Below are 5,656 nucleotides of genomic sequence, written 5' to 3'. Positions count from 1 at the left end.
TGACGTTTTTCTGGCGTTTAACTCCAGACAGCAGCATGTACTTGGAGTTCAACGCCAAGTTACGTCGTCATTCTTCGAATAAAGTATGGACTATTATATATTGCTGGAAAGCCCTGGATGTCTACTTTCCAAAGCCGTTGAGAGCGCGCCAATTGGAGTTCTGTAGCTCCAGAAAATCCATTTCGAGTGCAGGGAGGTCAGATTCCAATAGCATCAGCAGTCCTTTTGTCAGCCTTCATCAGAGTTTTGCTCAAATCCCTCAATTTCAGTTAGAATTTACCTGAAATCACAGAAAAACACACAAACTCATAGTAAAGTCCAGAAATGTGAATTTAACATAAAAACTAATGAAAACATCCCTAAAAGTAGCTCAAACTTACTAAAAACTATATAAAAACAATGCCAAAAAGCGTATAAATTATCCGCTCATCAAAGGGCAAGCTGCCCAATATTTAGGAGTAATCATGAAGCTGAATGCCAAGCTATTTGGTAATGAGACTTGGGAGGAAGAACCTCCCTTGCTCACCAATGAACTGAATACATTGGCTTAGCAAAATTTACCTCAAAAGAAATAGGATCCTGGTAAATTCTTAATACCCTGTACCATAGGCACCATGACCTTTGAAAAAGCTCTGTGTGACCTGGGCCCAGGGATGAACATGATGCCCCTCTCTGTAATGTTGAGACTGGGAATCTATGAGGTACAGGCTGCCAAAATTCTCATTAGAGATGGCAGATAAATCTATGAAAAAAGGCTTATGGAGTAGTAGAGGACGTGTTAGTGAAGGTTGAAGGCCTTTACTTCCCTGCTGATTTCATAATCCTAGACACTAGGAGGGATGAGGATGAATCCATCATCCTTGGAAGACCCTTCCTAGCCATAGCAAGAGCTGTAATTAATGTTGACAGAGGAGAGTTGATCCTTCATGTGAATGAAGAATGCCTTGTAGTAAAGACTCAAGGTTCTCCATCTGTAACCATGGAGAGTAAGCATGAAGAGCTTCTCCCAATATAGAGTTAAACAGAGCCCCCACATTCAAACTCTAAGTTTGGTGTTAGGAGGCCACAGCCAAACTCTAAATTTGGTGTTGAGAGATCTCAACCATACTCTGATCATTTGTGAAGCTCTATGAGAGCTCACTGTCAAGCTATTGACATTAAAGAAGCGCTTATTGGGAGGCAACCCAATTTTATTTTAATTTTATCTATATTATTTTGTTTTCTTTTAGGTTGATGATCACGTGAAGTCACAAAGACAAAAATAAAGAAAAAATTCAAAAACAGCATTGAAAATAGCACACCCTGGAGGAAGGACTTAAACGCCAGTAAGGGGAGCAAAATGGGCGTTTAAACGCCCAATCTGGCACCTTTCTGGGCATTTAAACGTCAGAATAGGGCACCAGACTGGCGTTTAAATGCCAGAACAGGGCAACAAACTGGCGTTTAGACGCCATAATAGGAAGGAAAGCTGGCGTTTAAACGCCAGAACAAGGCAGTAAACTGGTGTTTAAACGCCAGAATTGCACTCTAAGGCGTTGTGAACGCCCAATTGGAGCAGAGAAGAGAATTCCTTAACCCTTCAGGATCTGTGGCCACCACAGGATCCCCACCAACCTCAACTCACTCTCTCTCCTCTTCACACCTTTCTACAACACTCTTCCCCAAATACCCTTCACCAATCACCTCATTCACTTCTCCCCAAAACACCACATACCTTCAAATTTAAACCATTCCCCTCCCAAACCCACCCACACATGGCTGAACCACATACCTACCTCCATCTCCTCCAATTTTCTTCTTCTTCTACTCTCTTCTTCCTTCTTTTGCTCTAGGACGAGCAAATATTTGAAGTTTAGTGTGGTAAAAGCGTTGCTTTTTGTATTTTCATAACCATTTATGGCACCTAAGGCCGGAGAAACCTCTAGAAAGAGGAAAGGAAAGACAATTGCTTCCACCTCCGAGTCATGGGAGATGGAGAGATTCATCTCAAGGGTCCATAGCTCAGTAGTAGAGCATTTGATTGCACATTAAGAGAGCCCACTCATGGACCTCAACAAGAGCATAAGGAAATTCCTCATCAAGAACTCCCTGAGATGCCTCAAGGGATATTTTCCTCCACACAACTATTGGGAGCACCAAATTTACTAGGGATGGAGCAACAAATACAAGGAAGAGACATAGAGGAGCTCAAGAGCACCATTGGTTCTTCAAGAGAAGGAAGATGCCACCCTCACTAAGGTGGACTCATTCCTTAATCTCCTTGTTTATTTATTTTTCTGTTTTTGGCTCTATGCTATATGTTCTATCTATGTTTGTGTCTTCACTACATGATCATTAGTGTCTAATGTCTATGCCTTAAAGCTATATGAATCCTTCACCTCTCTTAAATAAAAAATGTGCTTAATTACAAAAGAACAAGAAGTACTTGGATTTCAAATTTTATCTTGAAACTAGTGTAATTATTTTGATGTGGTGGCAATACTTTTTGTTCTCTGAATGAATACTTGAACAGTGCATATTTTTTATCTTGTTGTTTATGAATGTTAAAGTTGTTAGCTCTTGAAAGAATGATGAACAAAGAGAAATATTGTTGATAATCTGAAAAATCATGGAATTGGTTCTTGAAGTAAGAAAAAGCAGTGAAAAAAAAGAGAGAAAAGAAAAAAATGGCAAAAAAAAGAGAAAAAGAAAAAGCAAGCATAAAAAGCCAATAGCCTTTTAAATCAAAAAGCAATGCTTTTACCACACCAAACTTAAAAGGTTTGCTCGTCCTCGAGAAAAAGAAGAAAGAAAAGAGTAGAAGAAGAAGAAAATGGAGGAGAAGGATGGGGCTTTGTGGTTTGGCCAAGGGGGAGAAGTGGTGTTTAGGTTGTGTGAAAATGATGGAGTGAAGATGGGTTTATATAGGGTGGAGAGAGGGGTAGGGTTCGGCCATTATGGGTGGGTTTGGGAGGGAAAGTGTTTTGAATTTGGATGGTGAGGTAGGTGGGGTTTTATGAAGGATGGATGTGAGTGGTGAAGAGAATGGTGGGATTTGATAGGTGAGGGGTTTTTGGGGAAGAGGTATTGAGGTGATTGGTGAATAGGTGAAGAAGAGAGAGAGTGGTGGGGTAGGTGGGGATCCTGTGGGGTCCACAGATCCTGAGGTGTCAAGGATAGCTCATCCCTGCACCAAGTGGCGTGCGAAAATGCCCTTTTTGCCAATCCTGGTGTTAAATGCCGGGCTGCTGCCCTTTTATGGCGTTTAACGCTAGCTCCTTGTCCATTCCTGGCGTTAAACGCCAGTCTGGTGCCCTTTTCTGGCGTTAAACGCCCAGAATGGTGCCAGACTGGGCGTTAAACGCCCATTTGCTGCCCTTACTGGCGTTTAAACACCAGCAAGTTTTTCCTCCAGGGTGTGCTATTTTTCATTCTGTTTTTTATTCTATTTTTGCTTTTTCAATTGTTTTTGTGACTTCACATGATCATCAACCTATAGAAAACATAAAATAACAATGGAAAATAGATAAATATAACATCGGGTTGCCTCCCAACAAGCGCTTCTTTAATGTCAGTAGCTTGACAGTGGGCTCTCATGGAGCCTCACAGATGTTCAGAGCAATGTTGGAACCTCTCAACACCAAACTTAGAGTTTGAATGTGGGGGTTCAGCACCAAACTTAGAATTTGGTTGTGGCCTCCCAACACCAAACTTAGAGTTTGACTGTGGGGGCTCTGTTTAACTCTGTTTTGAGAGAAGCTCTTAATGCATCCTCTCCATGGTTACAGAGGGGTATCATTGAGCCTTAAACACAAGGGATTCTTCATTCACTTAAATGATCAATTCTCCTCTGTCAACATCAGTCACAGCCTTTGCTTCAAGGATGATGGATTCATCCATGCACTTCCCAGTCTCTAGGATTATGAAATCAGCAAGGATGTGGTGGTCTTCAACCTTTACCAAGACATCCTCTACAAGTCCATAAGCCTGTATCCTTGAATTGTCTGCCATCTCTAGTGAGATTCTTACAGCTTGTACCTCAAAGATCCCTAGCTTCTCCATCACAGAGAGAGGCATGAGGTTTATGCTTGACCCTAGGTCACACAGCGCCTTCTCGAAGGTCATGGTGCCTATGGCACAAGGTATTGCGAACTTCCCAGGACCCTGTCTCTTTTGAGGTAATCTCTGCCTAGTCAAGTCATCCAGTTCTTTGGTGAGCAAAGGATGTTCATCTTCCCAAGTCTCATTACTATATAACTTGTCATTCAGCTTCATGATTGCTCCAAGGTATTTAGCAACTTGCTCTTCAGTGACATCTTCATCCTCTTCAGAGGAGGAATACTCATCAGAGCTCATGAATGGCAGAAGTAAATCCAATGGAATCTCTATGGTCTCAATGTGAGCCTCAAATTCTCATGGTTCCTCAGTAGAGAACTCATTGGAGGCCAGTGGACGTCCATTGAGGTCTTCCTCAGTGGCGTACACTGCCTCTTCCTCCTCTCCCAATTCGGCCACGTTGATGGTTGGTGCACGAAATTGCAATCACACTTTTGCAATTCCGCACAACTAACCGCAAGTGCACTGGGTCGTCCAAGTAATACCTTACATGAGTAAGGGTCGATCCCACAGAGATTGTCGGCTTGAAGCAAGCTATGGTTATCTTGTAACTCTTAGTCAGGATATCAATAATTATCAGGGTTGATTGTGAAAAGTAAAAGAACATGAAATAAGTACTTGTTTTGCAATAATGGAGAACATGTTGAGGTTTTGGAGATGCTCTATCTTCTGAATCTCTGCTTTCCTACTGTCTTCTTCTTCATGCACGCAACGCTTCTTCCATGGCAAGCTGTATGTAGGGTTTCACCGTTGTCAATGGCTACCTCCCATCCTCTCACTGAAAATGTTCAACGCGCTCTGTCACAGCACGGCTAATCATCTGTCGGTTCTCAATCGGGTTGGAATAGAATCTAGTGATTCTTTTGCGTTTGTCACTAATGCCCAGCCCTCAGGAGTTTGAAGCTCGTCACAGTCATTCATTCCTTGAATCCTACTCAGAATACCACAGACAAGGTTTAGACCTTCCGGATTCTCTTGAATACCGCCATCAATTATAGCTTATACCACGAAGATTTTGATTAAGGAATCCAAGAGATATTCACTCAATCTAAAGTAGAACGGAGGTGGTTGTTAGGCACACGTTCATAGGCGAGAATGATGATGAGTGTCACGGATCATCACATTCATCAAGTTGAAGAACAAGTGATATCTTAGAATAGAAGCAAGCGTGATTGAATGAAAAAAAACAGTAGTAATTGCATTAATCCATCAAGACACAACATAGCTCCTCACCCCCAACCATGGGGTCTAGAGACTCATGCCGTAGAAGATACAATGAGAGACATGTAATGTGTCATGAGGTACAGATACAATGTCAAAAGGTCCTATTAATAGTGAACTAGTAACCTAGGGTATATAGAAATGAGTAAATGATGTAAAAATCCACTTCCAGGGTCCACTTGGTGTGTGCTTGGGCTGAGCATTGAAGCTTTCATGTGTAGAGACTTTTTCTGGAGTTAAACGCCAGCTTTTATGCCAGTTTGGGCGTTCAACTTCAATTTTTGTGCCAGTTCCGGCGTTAAACGCTGGGAATTCTGAAGCTGATTTGCAACGCCGATTT

This window comes from Arachis duranensis, chromosome 6 (assembly GCF_000817695.3).
Source record: "Arachis duranensis cultivar V14167 chromosome 6, aradu.V14167.gnm2.J7QH, whole genome shotgun sequence".
Classification (NCBI taxonomy): domain Eukaryota; kingdom Viridiplantae; phylum Streptophyta; class Magnoliopsida; order Fabales; family Fabaceae; genus Arachis; species Arachis duranensis.
This window is presented reverse-complemented; position numbering follows the sequence as displayed.